General features: G+C 32.2%; 1 long non-coding RNA gene across 2 annotated transcripts; it reads left to right on the forward strand.

The window, feature by feature from the left end:
- Nucleotides 1-2164: 2164 nt before the first annotated feature.
- On the forward strand, nt 2165-19652 carry LOC143076364 (uncharacterized). Of its 2 annotated transcripts, none has more exons than XR_012978628.1 (7): nt 2165-2220; nt 4460-4586; nt 5414-5467; nt 6442-6756; nt 8993-9307; nt 10044-10104; nt 19549-19652. It is a non-coding gene; the product is annotated as an uncharacterized LOC143076364 (long non-coding RNA). The 2 variants fall into 2 exon arrangements; XR_012978627.1 differs by having other exon boundaries at nt 2198-2309.
- Nucleotides 19653-19994: the final 342 nt, after the last annotated feature.

Raw genomic sequence — 19994 nt, forward strand, 5'->3', positions numbered from 1 at the left:
TTACTTGATAAGCAGTTGACGTTGCGGCCGTAAACAAATCTCGCAATGGCGTTGCATTATAAATTGTTATTTACGTTGCATTTCACTACATACTGATCTGGTAATGCATGGCCATCAACAAATCTTATCTGACTGTACCGTTGTTGTAAGGACAGTAAAACGAGTTTCTAACGTGGAAATGTCTGTTTACAGCAGGTTCACGTATTCCTGCCTGCAATTTTCTGATGGAAAGATTTAGATTTTCATTGCTTAGTTTCGACAATATAGAGGTGCACTATTTTGTTGATGATTCAAGTGTTGGTATGAATTGGAATAATTGTTTCACGAAAAAAATCATTAGAAAAATCGTTTATGGGTTTGAAATTTTCGCATTAAAAATTCGTACTACTTCAATAATCCGGTATTGATGTTTTCTAACCATAAAGAAGTATGGTAAGCATGACTGGTATTTCTATGAGGATCGATCATGATTTGGTAAAAGAAAATCCACAAAATGTGTGTTGTGTTTCTAGAGTCTGTCAGTATAGGTTACTAGTAACCTTAACCTAAATTATATGAGAGGGTATTTAAATTTTGGTAACTGATTTGGGAAGGTTATTTTGGATATATATTTATTTTTAGCCACATATTTATGTGTATTTTTAGAAACGTGATCGGATATTCACCTCAGTAGATTCTCCATTATTTAAAAAAGTATTAAAAAATGTACCATATTGATATTGATGAATCAAGGTAAAAAGTAAAATCACAAAAATATTGAACTCCGAGGAAATTCAAATAGGAAAGTCACCAAAAGAACGTTTTGTGCGAAATCAATTAACCCTAACCACGACCACGTAAAACACGAAGCATTTTATAAATTCATTAATTCATCAAAATGAACCTCATAAAAAAGTCTAGAAAGTCCGTTAGAAACCCAGGAATTCAAATTTTAGGTTAGAACTGTAAATTATACACGGTAAACAATCATGTAACTAAAATGAAAAAAGATATCTTTGATTATTCTTTTTGTACTTAAGATATAAATGTACTGTTTGAAGTGTAATAAACCAAATGAAATTTTTGGCACAAGTAAAATTTAACATAGCTACTACTTGAGTTAAAACAAATTTTCTTGTTATACGTCACTAAATATTTTACAAACCTTCTTATCTAATTGTTCATAAACATAACGTAACTTTGTATATGAGTTTACTTCAATTGTAAAATGTAATTGTTTTAAATATCTGTTTTAATTTCACTTTCATATACAATGTATGTTAATAATAGCATTTCGTACTTCCTCGTCACTTCAAATAAAAAGAATTAAAAAAAGATAGGAAATGGGTCTAATTATATTTTGATATTTATCAGATGAAGGCTTCAATGCTAGGTCTCAAGCAAACGTGACAGTTTAACTGGATATCCAATTACGGACATTCGAAGCCCCTCTCCTAATGCGATAGACTTACACATTCAAACTTTCAATCTTTACTGTACATAACGGATTTGTGTATTTCAGAAATTGTATACCCTTCGGGAATACTAGAGTATATCTTTAATTTTTGTTGGGTTTCTGATAGATTGGTTTTGGTTCTGTATAATATTTTGTAATTATTGATTATGTTTTTGTTGATTTTTTGTTGTCGAAATGTTGTCTGCTTTATTTGACTCATATGAGTCTCAATATTTTCTCTTTACATTAGAAGTGACACTCTATGAAGGATTGACCTTTCATTGTTGGACAAAATTGTTTGTCTAACGTTGATAGAAATATATTCTTCAAGGAAGGGACAAATCATTTTGAAAAACAACTAAAAAAACTCACTCTGAATCAACAAAAAAATATCTGAAACTCATTCTTGGTTTGTTTTATGGACAAACCATTTATTACTTTTGAATGACACATTTTTAAATAAGAAGCTGACCTGAGTCGTTTTTTCTTAATATTTTTTCTTCTCGAATATAATATAAAAAGCAGCCCTGGTAAGCAGAAGGGAGCCTTGTGTTTAGATATTCTGCAAATATCCTGGGGAACAAAAGTGTTTTTTAAACGATACCAAAACAATAAAAAAAAACCAACATTTTCCACACCATATAACATAGATACAAAATCAATTATCTCATTTAAATACCTGAAGCTACGTTTAACAAACCAAGCGTAAATCACGACATTCAACGAATGACTATCACGTGATAATTTGATACTTTAGGATTAAAGTTATTAATTTGCTTCTACTGGTGAGTAGCGGAAGTAAATTATGCATGTAATCGTGAGTGCTGTTAGTGGAATAAGTTCATGGGATATCAGAGCAATTCGTCACTTATCGGTAAAATCATAAATCTTTGCTGTTTGTGTTATGATCCTTATGAATATTTCTCGATAAAGATCCACTTAACAAATTCAATATGGCCGCCAAGTTTCAGATGACCGACATAAAGTACTTGGAATACAACACTATTCATTTGATTAAGTTTATCTTATCAAAATTTTTAAATTTCAGAACAGAAAGAAAAAATATTGTCATCTGTATGACCGTTAGTTACAAAGTTTATAAATTAACTGTTTGCAAAAGTATGAAAAATACTAAACATTTTCTTATCCAAGGCAATGATTATCTTAGACGTATTTGACACAACTTTGTGTTGTGGAATTTTGGGTCCTCAATGCTGTTCAACTTTTAACTTGTTTGGCTTTTAAACTATTTCGATCTGATCGTCACTGATGAGTCTCTTATCGACGAAACACGCGTCTGGAGTATCAAATTATAAGCCTGGAACCTTTGATAACTATTCAAAGGTTGAAGTACCGACTACCAATAAAATAGTTGAGAATACCAAGTGTCTAAAGAACAACAAACTTCTTGGTCCTCAATAAAAGGTAGATCGTATCGGTGACCTCTAATCATTGTACGCCTTTGTAAATTGGTTTTTATTATGATTACAAAGTGTAAATGTTTTTTTTGTTATCTTGTTTGACTTTATAATCTTTCACAACCACGAAAATAAATACCAATGAAAAAAAAATCCACAGTATTTTTATGGTTGCCAATCTCTTTTTTCTTATTCATGATATCAATATTAATCTTATCTCACTGCGTTCACTTTAGCCAAATACCCTTGTTTCACTCTTGTAGATATAAAAAGTAAAATCATAAAAATACTGAACTCAGAGGAAAATAAAAAAACGGAATGTCCCTAATCAAATGGCATAACCATAAAAGGTCCTGTAATGGATTTTGGAATGCTATTTGGACCGTCGTTTTATCTTTCTGTTACGTGTAGATCTTTTAATCGTATTTTTAAAACTTTACCAATCAATTTGTGTTTTTTGTTTGCTTTCGTGTCCTCCTGACTTAATTTGTTTTCTGAATTGTCCCAAATCTGTAAGGATACCAGCACATAAAGAATGCTGTTTGAATTTACTTTTCATCACGATCTGACAATAATTTCATCTAATATCCGCCTGCACTCATGTCTTATTGAAAATTACGGTTCTCGAAAATTGTGTGTTACAAAACAATGCAGAAGAATCAAGAGTAAGCGCTAATAAAGAAACAGGTTCCCAATCACAAAAGCAAACAAGCGATAAAATATATATATGTAACATAGCTGCAATATGGTTTCAAAATCAAATTTGATACCAGACTAAATAACCACTGGTCATTAAATACTATAAGGAAAAAATATGCCTAATCACACAGGACCTCTTAAGAACAGAATCGTATTTTGTAGAAATCTGGCATACAATTTCCCGTTTTTTTTTTGTTTTTTTTTATTGTTAATCGCTTTATTTCAAACGAAAATGATAGCATTGAATTTGTCATTTTTTAATACAATATACGTTGATTTTATCTGCTTTAATACAGATCTTTAAAATAAACATATTTGCAAATCACTGTGATAGCGAAACTCAGGTTTATTGGTTAAATTTCGGTAAGATAAACAAAATAAATATTACGAATTTAGATCAATTATGACAAATATTTTAGTTGACAGATAATATTTACATTTATGACAATTCAATACCAATTTCAGTACAGCATGCTTAACTGCATGCGGTTATGATTTTAGATATAATTTCGTGATTTAAATTCACAGCCTGTATATCTATTATTTATTTGTTATAATTTGTGAATCATCCATATGAATATGTGGTTATTTGACCTCATTGATAAAAGGGCACAATTACTGAAAGATTTAGAATTTTAGAAATTATTTTGAAAAGATGTCTCAAACAAAGGTTTAAATAATAGGCATAATAGGTAAGCGTTTGATTGTTAAAAAGATATGGTATAAATATTGTTTTTATAAATAGAGCATTCATGTATCGACTTACTTTGACAACATCGTTCTAAAAGACTGGTTATAACGATGTGTTTCTCAATACTCCATACTTATGAGATAGTTTTTCAATTGTATTGTTCTTTCAAAATATATTTGAAATTCATGAGCAAATGTATTCTGTTATATTTTACAGGTAGAACATTGGAATAAAGTTTCAAGTCAGACAGAAGACATGTAGAGTTAGGGCAATAGAAACTATCAAAACAGGAGTTATAAACACATCCACAAACATTAGCGATGGAACATTGATTTTTAAAAAGGTTTGAGGATACATAAATAAAGGCAACAGTAGTATACTGGTGTTCAAATGTTTAATAACTTTTATAAAGACTGTAAATGTAAAAATGTATATACATATCATAAACACTGGGACTATGCAATTTCATAACTTGAAAATTCCATTCTTTTATTCTTAAAACCTAAAAAAACAAGCTTCACTGTTTGGTGAAACCGGTAACAGAATAATATGTGCTGTAAAAAAAAGAGCTTTCATGCAAAACTTGCCAGAGCATGGAAGTAATATCTATTTATTCAGCAGATAACTCGTTTCTATTTCTATTGAATGATAATAAAAACAGCTATTATAAATCTTTAATGTTGTCTTGCAAGCTTAATACTAATGCTTAAATACTTACTGGCCATATTTTATAATAGCTTTTCGTTTGCATGATCGTCCGTGTGTCCTTCCGTCCTCTTGTCAAGACTTCGTACGATAACTCAAATTAACCAATTCTTATATATTTAACATTATAATTGTCGGTAGAAATGCTCCTTTTCGATAACGGTTTACTTTTGGATTATCATTCCAAAGATACAAAGATTTGACCCTTAGACTTAAAATAATACTTACTTCTATGGTATTTCGCTTGAACAGATACATTTAAGACATTATTTTACCAAAGAAACCTCCAAAATTCCTTGATTGATTTCCCTCAAACGTAATGGGGATTGATGACCTCATTTTAATGTTTTTCTCTTTGATTTGAATATGAATACGAAAATGTGGTATGATTACAAATGATCAAAGTATCCATAAAATCAGTTGACAGCGGATTGATTCAATCACATGTTCTATGATATTTTTCAGACATGGGAAATTTGCTATTTTTTCTGGTTATAGTTTACTGTCATATAACACAAGGTAATACAATTTATAAACGTTGTCTATTATATAGAAAATAAATCACAAATCTATATTAATGAATGTATTAAAAGTTCACTAAAATTAGGAATGAATGAAAATAACACGAACAAAATTCGTATTGTTTTATGTCTAACTTTGTACACACGCAATAATGTTAATGAACTCTATGTTGTCGCTAGAGAACAAATCTCCAAAAACGAATGAACAATTATCTTCTTTTGTGTTTGGTGGTTTTTTTTCTATTTTTATCCTGGTTACTGATGGTTGTGGACATTGTATATTTATCTTCCTGTGTTTCATTGTGTCAGAACCCTTTCGGTTGATTGACCAAAATTTGTCAACATAACTTAGTAATGATTATCAGTTTCAATTTAAAGTGAGCTCTGGAAAATACCTCCACCATCAAAGTAATCGACCTAGTTGTAAGGAATATACTAATCATAGATACTAGAATTGGAATTAATTATTCGATAAGTTAATCATTTGTGAGATGTAAATGTCCTGTTGCCGTTTACTATATTGTCTAGACCTATCATATCAGAGGTCATAGTAAATGGCATACTTAACTTGGTTTCAGTGATATTTTTTTTCGATTTAACTTGTGACGAGGAATACATGTTTCAGTCAGTTTTTGTCATTAGCGTACCTGAAAATGAGAATATTTGTATAAAACTTTTGCATTTATTACCCATAAACATTCAAGTTTGAACCTTACACGACTGGACGTCTGTTCAGAATTGATATCCCATTCGATAGATCTTGTATGGCAGTAGGTGAGCTATTTAATTTTATCTAGTTTATTGAAAATGAATAACTGAATATCTGTTTTCAATCCTTTTTAAGTTTAGTTGTAAATTAGTGAATGGTATGCCATCGTCATAATGTACTTATTATATATACATATATATCTATTCTTTATCCACTGATAATTGTTACGTACACTATAGTTTCTTCATTAAAAAGGAAATCAGTTTCAGGTGTCTTGGAATGGACAGTTATAAGAAAGGCTACAGATTACGGACAAAACGTCACACTATTTTGCAATGTTTCAAACTGCTGTCAACAGTATTCAGGGTGGGATAGGTGGACTCCTGAACAAAACACGCTAGTCATAGATGTCAAAACAGGACGACCTAATAGAAAGTATGACGGAATGGTTGTGAGTGGTGGGTACACCTTAATCATACAAAATATAACAAAACAAGACCTTAATATTTCGTATTCCTGCGTGTACGGCGGAACAATAGGAGAAAGGAAGCTTCTATTGGAGCAAGATGTTTTCACATGTAAGTATTATAAAACTGTGCATCAAACACAATTGTGCTATGTATGCTAAAAAAGAGGATCGAAAGATTCAAGAGATAATCTCGTCCGCGATGAAAGAGATCAAAATATTCGAAAGACCATGAGATATTTACGATTTGAAGAACTGATAAAACAACAAAGTAAAGCCAATACCATGATCAATATCATATCAAAATAGATCTTTATTGGTGGAAAGACCTTCAATTGTTTTAAATTATATATACAATTCTATATATGAGTGCCTATAAATAGACCTTTTTAACAATTGTCTACACCTACAGTTGAGCACGGCTACGACAGGTAAGATGTGAGGGGTCGTCTCAAAAACCTTCCTGATGTATAGTCATAGACGAAAATTAATAAAAATCTTAAGTTTACGAACAAATAGAAAAGATAATAGAAACCCAGAGGTCATAAAGAAGTGGGGAATGTCTCTACGATAAAGGGACAACGGACAATTGTATTGGTCAATCAGTTCGTGAGGACAACCATAGTAATTAAATGGGAGATAACCTAAGTATATGGAATCCCAACACCTACTAAGCACTGTCCGATAAGAATTTGAAATGCCAAAGCTCTATAGTAACTAGCATGTTGAATTATAAATTCAATACAAAGATATATGTACTGCTTAAATGTTGATATGTTGGAACGTGAAGTCAATTACATCCCCTCCTTAATTAATAAAGGAAATGTGTCAACTTTAACAAGGTATCTTGAAGCGGCATAGTCCCTCGTTGATAAAAATGAAAAATGTGATCTTTTTCTTCGAATTTTTAATACTATATATTTTTGCCCCTTCCGAAATTGAATATGTACATCGGGTAAGGTTTAGATCGTTTGAAAAACACAACGTCGACCGTGTTAACAAGTGGGTTACAAACGGACAACCAGTCCAGTAATTATGATTCATAAATTCGCATAAATTAGAAAAAAAAGACACCTTTCACAGACACACATTTATCGATATAGACATGCGGCATAATCATAAAGTTGAAGAGAAAGCTGATCAGAATGCAGATTAATTACAGTAAAATTTTAATCAATTGTAAATACATGACTGTATTAAAAATATTATAAGAATAAGAATGTTTTATTTCCAACTAAAGGGCCCTACAAAGAGCTTTCATGACATTATATGATAGAGAAATATATTTATTTATATTTTTTTCTTACAATATATCTTCTTAAGCTATATACAAACGCCAAATCGAATTTAGAAAGGTAATGCTAATCGCCGCGATATAGCCTTCTTGTGCTAATGTGGCGTAAAGCAACCAACAATCAATCAATCAAGCTAATCAGATGTTTGTCTTTGAAACGACCACTCCATTTTCCCTGTAAACTGTGGGTGTCATTAGTCGATGTCGAGAGTTGTTGAAAAGGTATAATAGCTTTGAACACATGACATACAAATCTATTGGGGTGTTGATTAATCGATACAGATATACATTCAATTAAACAAATACAATTGTAGAGTGCCTAACAATGTAAATTTAACACACCTTGTAATATGTAAATATTACAATGTTTAAAATATTTACAATACGATAAAAAGTAAACGCAATATTTAGCTGGGCAAACTAGCTTCACCAAGTGTGCATATATCCAGGTGAAATCGGATGTGGATAGACACTTTTGCAGCTCATTGTACATATTGCATACTCATTTGCCTGCATTGTGAAGAATTCAATATTTGGATGAAGTTCAAGATTCTTGACAAAATTTGTGGATTGAATCTTGCAACGGTCTTCGACTAATATTACAGGATAAAAAGGACGATTCTGTACCCCAAATTATTATATATCTTTCCTGTATCTTTCTCGTCATTCTCATTAAGACCATCGGGTTTTAAAGTGTGGAGCTAGTGAATCCAAACGTTTTCTCTTCTACTTCTCGCCGTGGTGTACCACTTGGTGTTGACTTCTATGAATATGAAAGTAACATTATTAAAAGGATGTTTATTTGAACGAAGCTGTCTTGTAATAGGACAGGTTTTTTGTTTTTGTTTTGTACCATGAACGATGGTTATGGTGAGCCAAATACAGAATGTATCCATTGTTTCTCCCACATGTTGAATGCTACAAATATTACATGTTTCAAAATATATAACATGTTCAAATTGAAATAACATTGTTAAGAAATCTACTATTCTATATATGTATATAATTATACTTGTTACGTACACTATAGCGCCTTAATTAAGAAAGAAATCAGTTTCAGGTGTCATGGAATGGACAGTTGTTAGAAAGGCTATAGATTACGGACAAAACGTCACACTATTTTGCAATGTTTCAAACTGCTGTCCAAAGTATTCAGGGTGGGATAGGTGGACTCCTGACCAAAACATGTTATTTTTAGATGTCAAAACAGGACGACCTAATAGAAAGTATGACGGAATGGTTGTGAGTGGTGGGTACACCTTAATCATACAAAATCTAACAAAACAAGACCTTAATATTTCGTATTCCTGCGTGTACGACGGAGCTTTAGGAGAAAAAAAGCTTCTATTGGAACAAGATGTTTTCACATGTAAGTATTATGAAATGTGGTAAAAATGTGATAGATATGCTAAAAAACGAAAGTAAAGATACAGACTTATGTGAATACGATTTCTTAATACACAAAATGTTTTTATATGCATTGAAATAGAAAAAGGGGGAAATTACATATTTAACAGCAGCAACGCATATTTTGGCATTTTTTGTCTCGTCTGTTATAAAAGAGGACAAACTATTTGAAAGATACAGTTTGATATTTTAAAAAACTATTAAAACAACAAGTTAAGATCATATCAGGATATGGACTAAGGACATACGATACAGTTTTGATCTCACATGAAATTTTGATGAAAACTTGATAATACGCTATTTTTTACCTGATTTAATCAAATATGTAATAAAAAAAATGTTATTTCATGAGCTAATTTTTGATAAAAATGAGGTAGCAATTTTAGATATTTTCTCAAATTTGGGATTTGTGGACGTAATTTTTCTTCTGACAGAAATGCACAACTATGCCATAAATTAATGATATTTTTTATTAAGAAAAATTATTTTCTGCTGTATACTTAAATCTAAAAAAAATGCATTATTCACTTTTTCATGAAATTTGTACAAATAATCTTCATACGTAATCAAACCGAATGTCATTTAAAAACTGAAGGGTCCATGAACTCGTTTTAAAGATAACATTCTCATTATTCATATAAAACAATAAAAGATGCATCTTATCATGCTTTATAGTGTAATAATTGATCTGCTTTTAGACATTAGTAATACCCAAACAAATGCTCCAAACGATGAAGGCATATTTTCTGGAGGTGAAATGTAAGTAAGAAAAATATATTAGTTTTCGGAAAAATTCAGAGTTTTGTAACAGGAATTTATAAAAATGACCATATAATTAAGACTCATGACAACACCGACTAGAAATCAAACTAGTATTTAATACAATTTAAGATTCTGCTTTTTGAAAATCGAAATTAATCTGTATTTCTATAAGTTATGCAGAAATACATGAAACAAAAAAAAATATGTATTTATCCACTCCGACATATAATTAAAGAATGTACATGATTTCCCACTATCCAATGTTACAAGTATATGGCATGCAGGGTTTCCCCTGAGTCAAGTATTTTCTTTCGCCAAAACAATATACTTTTCGCCACTTTATTTATTTTTTCGCCAAGTAACACAAATATATATATTTTATTTTAATTTTACTTTTTAGCTCACCGGGCCCGAAGGGCCAACTGAGCTTTTCTCATCACTTGGCGTCCGGCGTCCGTCGTCTGTCGTCCGTCGTCTGTCGTCCGTCGTCCGTCGTCCGGCGTTAACTTTTACAAAAATCTTCTCCTCTGAAACTACTGGGCCAAATTTAACCAAACTTGGCCACAAACATCATTGATGAATCTCGTTTAAATTTTTTTTTTGACCCGGCCAACCAACCAAGATGGCCGCCATGGCTAAAAATAGAACATAGGGGTAAAATGCAGTTTTTGGCTTTTAACTCAAAAACCAAAGCATTTAGAGCAAATCTGACTGAGGTAAAATTGTTTATCAGGTCAAGATCTATCTGCCCTGAAATTTTCAGATGAATCAGACAACCCATTGTTGGGTTGCTGCCCCTAAATTGGTAATTTTAAGGAAATTTTACTGTTTTTGGTTATTATCTTGAATATTATTATAGATAGAGATAAACTGTAAACAGCAATAATGTTCAGCAAAGTAAGATTTACAAAAAAGTCAGAATGACCAAAATGGTCAGTTGACCCCTTTAGGAGTTATTGCCCTTTATAGTCAATTTTTTACCATTTTTCGTAAATCTCCATGATCTTTTACAAAAATCTTTCCTCTGAAACTACCGAGCAAAATAAATCCAAACTTGGCCACAATCATCATTGATGTATCTAGTTTAAAATTTGTGTTTTTGACCCGGCCAACCAACCAAGCTGGCCGCCACGGCTAAAAATAGAACATGGAGGTTAAATGCAGTTTTTGGTTATTACTCAAAAACCAAAGCATTTAGAGCAAATCTGACATGGGGTAAAATTGTTTATCTGGTCAAGATCTATCTGCCCTGAAATTTTAAGATGAATGGGACAACCCGTTGTTGGGTTGCTGTCCCTGGATTGGTAATTTTAAGGAAATTTTGCTGTTTTTGGATATTATCTTGAATATTATTATGGATAGAGATAAACTGTAAACAGCACTAATGTTCAGCAAAGTAAGATTTACAAATAAGTCAACATGACCAAAATGGTCAGTTGACCCCTTTAGGAGTTATTGCCCTTTATAGTCAATTTTTAACCATTTTTCGTAAATCTTAGTTAACTTTTAAAAAAATCTTCTCCTCTGAAACTACTGGGCTAAATTAAACCAAACTTGGCCACAATCATCATTGATGTATCTAGTTTAAAATTTGTGGTTTTTGACCCGGCCAACCAACCAAGATAGCCGCCATGGCTAAAAATAGAACATAGGGGTAAAATGCAGTTTTTGGCTTATAACTCAAAAACCAAAGCATTTAGAGCAAATCTGACATGGGGCAAAATTGTTTATCAGGTCAAGATCTATCTGCCCTGAAATTTTCAGATGAATCAGACAACCCAGTGTTGGGTTGCTGCCCCTAAATTGGTAATTTTAAGGAAATTTTACTGTTTTTGGTTATTATCTTGAATATATTATTATAGATGGAGATAAACTGTAAACAGCAATAATGTACAGCAATTTAAGACTAAAAAATAAGTCAAAATGACCAAAATGGTCAATTGACCCCCTAAGAAGTTATTGTCCTTTATAATCAATTTTTAACAATTTTCATAAAATTTATAAATGTTTACTTACATTTTCCACTGAAACTACACGGACAAGTTCATTATAGATAGAGATAATTGTAAGCAGCATAATGTTCAGTAAAGTAAGATGTACAAACACATCACAATCACCTAAACACAATTTTGTCATGAACTGTCTGCTTCTTTTGTTTAATTCACATATACCAAGGTGAGCGACACAGGCTCTTTTGAGCCTCTAGCTTCCAGCCCCTACCCCCTCCCCCTATATAAGAAGTGGTTCTTACAACAAAACAAAACATCTTATCACTTGAAATTGATCCCTCGTGCAAGGTGTAGTCATTACATTGAAGGGTTTCTCTCATGCCAACTTTTTGAATAGATTTCTTCACAAGAACTGTTTTCCTTTCTAGACCATCGTTAATCAGTAAAACTATATGCTTAAAACACCTTTGTCACTGAAAAGACTTTAAAGTACCAACTCAAATCAATGATCTATATGAAAGTTAAATGACAAAGTTTAAAATCAGAGACCTTTCTTTCTTTTGAAAATTTTTTGTCAAAACAACCGTTTTCTTTTCTGGAAAGAGAGGTAGATTTTGCTTCTGACACATGCGTCGCAATGTGGTTAATAAATCCCTTTTGTGACATGTGACAGAAGCCATTTAACCATATCATCTTGTCATATCATACAATCAAAACCTTTATTTATTAGTTCTTTGGTGTCGATAGCTATAAATGTAATCAGCTGATAATTAATTTTCTGTCAAAATCATAACGAGTTCAAGGTGAATTCCGAGTATTGTCTGATTGGTAAAGTCAGAGAAACCCGAAAAAGTAAATAAACAAGATGGCTGTAAATAAATCGTAATATATATATATTTCGCCAAATTCTTTCGCCAATGACGAATTTTAATCACCACAGTTATTATTTTTTTCGCAAATTGCGAAAATGGTGACCGCCAGCGGAAACCCTGATGGCATTTATTTCAGAACATGATATAGCCTACGATTTCACATTTTTTTCTTTCACGGATTTTCTGAAAGCATATGATATGAGCTTTATTCTCACATTTCATTTCAAAATTGATCTTTTAATTCAATTTCTATGCATATCATTATGCCTTTTCTCTGAATAATCCATACGAAATGTTTTGTGTTTTTACAACTGCTAATTTGAAAACACACTCGTTGACAGATCAATATTTTTTTAAATTTTATTTTAGAAAATATCACATTGTATGTGACGTCTTTGGAAAATTTTATAATAAAAAGTTCTAAATTGATGTAAAATGCAATAAAATGCAAAGTGCAAAGTTGATGTAAATGTCCTTTGGTTTTTTAGTCTTTGTTTACTCCTTGGTTTTGATTGTTATTTTCCTATTGTCTTCTTTCGTTGATACTTCCATACTACTAAAGAGAAACTTCCGATTATTTGATATCTAAATTCTTAACTGCCGGAAACGGGACCAAACGTATCCATTTAATCTTCCGTAAAAGACAAATCACCATTCCAGCTTTCGTTTAAAAAAGAAGATTAAAAGTTCAAGTATATGGTTCTAAATCCACAAGGTTAGAAGATGATTTCCAAAAGAACCCCTGTAAAATAATATTTGAGTAAAATAGCGAATTGTTTAAGGTAATACAAAAAGTGCGCATTTGATTTAGTTTAAACATATTTATTTATAGTGGATTGGGAAACAAGTTTTACAACTTATATTAATCCCTTTCCACTTTGCGGGTGCGAGTGCTGCCTTGTAGCGGCATTAGCCTACTCTTTTTCGAAATCTACAAGGGTGTCTTTAACGTGCAAGATATATGGCTCTCTCTTAACACGGGTCAGCCATTTATCGTCCATTCCGACGGACTATCATCGTTTCCTCAAGACCATACTCGCAAATGGTGTCAAGGGAGAGCCGAAAATTGAGTTCCTGAAATTCTCATCCCGAACGGAAATCGAACCAGGAACCTTTGTGTTAGTAGTCCGATGCACTAACCACTACACCACGGCTCTCACTTGATTGAACCGGTATTGATAATAAATGTATTTTTGGAATATATATTGTTTTCTCTACAAAAAATATAATTTACCTTTTCACAAATAATCAAACTGAAATACGGCCCTGTAGCAAAGCAATAGATAGCAGCCTCAAAATTACAGTTTTTTTAAAACTTTTTTTATTTCGACACATGTCTGTTATAAACTGTATAACTTAAAAAGAAGAGTATTTTTTTTCCGTTTGAATTTCTTTTGTGGCGGGACCTTATGTATTAGCTTAAAATTCAGTTTGTATTTTTTTCATTATTGAGGGCCGTTTAATGCCGACCTATAGATGCTTATAGATATGTCATTTGGTCTCTAGTGGAAGTCGATTTCGTTAGCAAGCATACTCAGTATTCTTATTTGATTTTTATGATATTTTGATTTATTTTCCTGATTAAAATTAGGAATTATATGTTTTCTGTATAAACTGTCAATTTTTTATTTTGAATTTATGAAACAAACACTTTTTGTGTTATTTTTTATAATCATCCCTTCCCTTTAGAACACGTAGAATTTTTCTCATTCAATGTAAGGAGTTTCCTCAATCGGACAAGGAACATCATCCCCGCTGAGGTTATCCTTTGCCTATTCCAATTTCCGTGTTTGACCAATACCAAGGTTTTATGCTTAAGATTTTAATCTTTATTAACAGATTATTTTTAATATGCACAAATAGTGTATTCTTGTGCTTCTTTTTTATATCTTGCCTCAATATTCTTTTTTTGTTGAATTTGTGTGTCATTTATAACATCTTTATTGCCCGCGTCACACTGTTTCGATTATATACGATGGACACCCGAATCCAAAAATTGTAAGTTCGTACGAAGTTGGTCCCGATCTCGTTAAAATACCAAAAAAGAGTGTCCAAAGTACACGGATGCCCCACTGGCACTATCATTTTCCATATTCCATGGACCGTGAAATTGGGTCAAAAATCTAATTTGGTTTTAAAATTATAAAAGGTCACAATCACAAGCATCAAGTGTACTAAGTTTCAAGTGGATTGGACTTCATCTTCATCAAAAACAACCTTGACCAAAAACTTTAACCTGAAACTCAAACTTTCATTTTCTATGTTCAGTAGGCCGTGACATTGGGGTCAAAGGTCTAATTTGGCTTTGAAATAAGAAAGATCATATCATAAGCAACAAGTGTACTACGTTTCAAGTTGGTTGGACTTCAGCTTCATCAAAAACTCCCTTGACCAAAAACTTTAACCTGCGGACAAACGAACGGACGGACTAACGAACGGAGCCACAGACCAGAAAACATAATGCTCCTCTACTATTGTAGGTGGGGCATAAAAAGTGACCGAAGCAAGTACGACGAATAACAAAGTCTATACGATAGTGCCAAAATTATATACGATAGTAAGAGATGGACATACAAAGGTAAACCGAAGACGGGTATTTAAACTTCATATCTCAGCCGAAGCCTACGCGATGAATCACGAAGGCTACACGATGGATCAGATGACTACACGATGGATTCCGATGATGGCGCGATTACAATGCGATGTCTAACACACGTCGTGTACAGCTTACGATGCATTTAAATTATATGCCGAAGGCATCACGCGTTTTAAATTGTTTGATCAATATTTGATATACATTTGTATATCATATTGTACATTTCATTTCTGGTTTAATCATAAGACGGAAGACCGTGGGCTTGAAGGGTAAAACTTGACTCGGAGTCTCTGCATATAATGCCCTAAATCAGGGAGAGAGAGATGGAGAAGAAAAGGGAGGGGTATGAGTCTATCTTACAGGTAAGGTAATGGGTTCATTGATCCCTTTTATTCAAAAAGAGCTCTTTCCAGGAGAGTATCATAATAATATAGACAAAAGGAAGGATGTGGGGAAAGCAACAAATGCGGCAAAATATGACATATAGAAAACAAAATGGTTATGGAGTAATCATTCGTGTGACAACAACTCAGACGATACATAAAAAAATCAGAATAATGAAGAAATAGTTGGTTTCCCTATATACGTGTACCTGCAGTGTTGGTGTACAAGGCGCGTTTATGATTTTCATTATGTTACTTGATATGAAAAATTGACAAAAAATAATATTTAACTTGTAAAAGTAAATCCTGAGCCTGTAATAGCTGCTCTGCTTGTTCCTTTTGAATTAATAGAAACAACGCTGTCGCCTTTCTTGTTCTCATAGAATCCTATGATATGAGCTCCATGTTTTGTGAACGTCTTTCTTAACTGTCATATTAGACTGACCAGTGCATATCGCGCATGGCACTTTAAATGTATTTTAGCACGAAAATTAACTTACATTTAGCTGGATTTATTACCGTCGTAGTTCAATCTTGTCGCCATCGTACTTTTATTCGATGGCAACACGACGGGATTATGAGGTCTTCACGAAGTCGTGTTGCTATCGTAAGACCTTCGGGTAGCTTCGTGATTCATTCGAGTAGACATCGTAATGTCAAAAATTACCGATGGAAACGATGGAAACACGAATGCAATACGATGATCAAAGATGCATTCCCGGTGACATTAGGATGGTGAGGATGGTGATACGAACTCAATATGAACCCTCAACATCGGACGCACCTTCGGGGATTTTTTAACATTTAAAATTTAGAACCCTTCCCGAAGTTGTCTCCACTAGAAAAAGTGGCCGATGGTTCTACGAGGATTAAAGATGGCGTCACGATTTTGAAGATTTTCATAATCGTGTTGCCATCGGCGTAAAAATCGGGACAGTATGACGCGGGCATATAAAGAAACATCCATTTTAAAGATTTACATAACAGTTTTAGTTTGTAACCCGGATTTGTTTTGTCTTTTCTCAATCGATTTATGAATTTCTAACAGTTGTATACCAATGTTGCCATTATCTACATAAAAAAAAATATTCCCATGTATGACTTTTGCTGCACTTTCATTTATCCCAAACATCTTGGATGCATAAACAGTAAAAAGTAAAATCAGAAAAATACCGAACTCTGAGGAAAATTCGAAACCGAAAAGTCCCTAATCTAAAAACAAAATCACAAGCTCAAACATATCAAACGAATGGATAACAACTGTTACATTCCTTGCTTTGTACAACATTTAAGGAATGACTGTAATATTTTTTCTGTCTATGAAGAAATAACATAAAAAAATTAGTGCACACTGAATAACGCGCGTATTTCGAATGCCATTTTAAACCGTAGAAAACCATGAAAAAACGTTGATGACGTCTCGGTCACATGACTAAATTATGTCTATGGGCTCATAACAAAATAACTTCAGCCTATAAGAAAAGAAGGACGAAAGATACCAAAGGGACAGTCAAACTCATAAATCTAAAACAAACTGACAACGCCATGGCTAAAAATGAAAAAGACCAAAAGAAAAACAATATTACACTTGACACAACATAGAAAACTAAAGAATAAACAACACGAACCCCAGCAAAAACTAGGGGTGATCTTAGGTGCTCCGGAAGGGTTAGCAGATCCTGCTCAAAATGTGGCACCCGTCGTGTTGCTAATGTGATAACAAATCCAGTAAATAGTCTCATTCGGTAGTTCACATTCATGAAACGGAAGGGGATTGTGGTTACGACGTAAGGAACATATCTGATATCATTTTTGAACCGGTTATTCCATAACGGTCAACGAAAGATAAGAAGATGCGTTACATTCAAAATTGAATTATTTTCTTGTTAAACATGGTGAATTGAACTTGATTTTATAGCTAGCTAAACATCTCACTTGTATGAATGTAGCATCATTTTCAATTATATTAAATCTTTGCTTTAGTCTTGTATTTTAGTTCATTGAAGGACTTTTTGTCTTATTTTAAAAATGTGCTTTAAATTGTAAAAATATTCGAATTAGCTGTTTCAAATTTATGGGGTTATGCTCGCGAGTGTTCTAGTGAAAGCTTGACAATGAGTTTTATACAAATATTCTCTATAAGTGTGTGATTAGAGGCAGAATATAAAAGATAAATATTTAGTTGAACGAGTGGTCCAAAGACAATTTTAATTGATTGAAAATATAAATTGTCAAATGTATTTATCTGTAATGCCTGACTGTATAAATTAGATATCGCGAACATAGTTGAATCATGAAAGAAGGTTTAAGAGTCTGAGGGTTGTTCGGGGAAGGAATTGATGAGTTCTAACGCACATATATTATATATCCTCGCCATAATCTTAATAAGCCTGTTTTCTAGCCTCGATACAAACGGAACGTAAATCATACACAGGCAAATTACACTCACATCAATTTCACGTGAATTTAAATTTATTTGAATCTCACGTGAAATTCATATGAATTTCACCTCAAACGAGCTTATAAGTGAAAAGTACGTGAAATCTGTCTTGTAAGTTTCAAGTGAATCTCATGTGAAACTCATGTGAATTTCACATGAAAATCGCGTAAAATTTTTCATGTGAAATTCACATGAATTTAAAAAAAAAAGAAATTTCAAATAACATCTAAATTTTCAAATTTAATCAAAATCATGAAAAATATTATTTTTTTTATTGTAAATTTCACATCAAATTCATGTGATTCTCAATTTACGTGAAATTCACATTAACATTTTCACGTGAGTTTCATGTATAAGCTCGTTCGAGGTAAATCTCACGTGAAATTTCTCATGTGAATTACATGTGAGATTCAGGTTAAATTCATTTGAGCAAATTTTGCCTGTGTATCTGAAGGTGGTATTGATGTCTTATGCCATCTTGGATTGTAAAAAAAAGAGAATCTAAGGTCCATATTTTCAATTAAATTAGCAAAATCTGAGTAAGGTATTCAGATAAATTATACATGTTATATGAACTTGCATTTAAAGAACAAATTTATTAGATTATAACTTATAAATATTCATTTTTTCCAAAGTGTGGATTATTTTTGCTTGATTTTTAAATGTTTTGAAATTGGTATTTTAAGGGGATGTAACCCAGAAATAATGCATTTTCTGAAGGAATCTACATGGACTTTTGATATTTAGTATTGAAGACGGGAAAAAAAACGCACGGTGACCCTGTCTTTTTTTTTGATATCCTGAAAGCTATTTCTAAAAGCTTTCCACTCATAATTTATTTTACAATTCTATCATTTAGTTTAACCTCTATTCACATAATGATGTATTTCCTGTTTAGTCCATTCAAAATGTGTCATTTTATCACAACCTACAGCGTTAAAAGGCGCGGTGACCTATCACTTTTATTATATATTTTAACATATATCAATAAATACTACGTTTTGGCAAAGTATGAACAAATTCTATCATTCTAAATTTAGACACCAATACCACCTTACTATTGTTCATCATATCCTTTTAAGTAAGTGTCGTCGGGTATTATTTATAAATCTGCGTTGTTTTGTTGGCAATTAAAGACTTCAGACATAGTATATCGTTAACGGCACAATTTTATGACAATGATTTTTTTTATTAATTTCAGTACTGGTATTATTGTTGGAGTTACAGCTCTATTTGCAGTTGTGTTTTCTGTTTTCTTGTTTTGGAGACAAAGGAAAAAAAGGAAAAGAAACATCCAAATTCAAGGTTATTTGATATACCACACGGTAGATTAAAAATGAACTTACAATTTATAAGGATACAACTATTTGATTTCACTACAAGGGAAAAGGGTAATTTTATTTGAATGGAGTATTAATTTACCAGCGCTAGTACGGTATATATACGTCGCAAGCATCATTTATTTACATCTAACTTGTTAACACAACAAATGCAAGCAGTCAAATGGCAAAAGAAAAGAATGCAATTGTGATCACCAATGTATTTGATAAATAAAAGCATAGGTATAAAATTTCATGTAAAAACATATGTTTGGCACCAATATGATGTATGAGAGAACTTGATGGATTTTCAAACAAAAAAGGCGTA

This window comes from Mytilus galloprovincialis, chromosome 5, assembly GCF_965363235.1.
Source record: "Mytilus galloprovincialis chromosome 5, xbMytGall1.hap1.1, whole genome shotgun sequence".
NCBI lineage: Eukaryota > Metazoa > Mollusca > Bivalvia > Mytilida > Mytilidae > Mytilus > Mytilus galloprovincialis.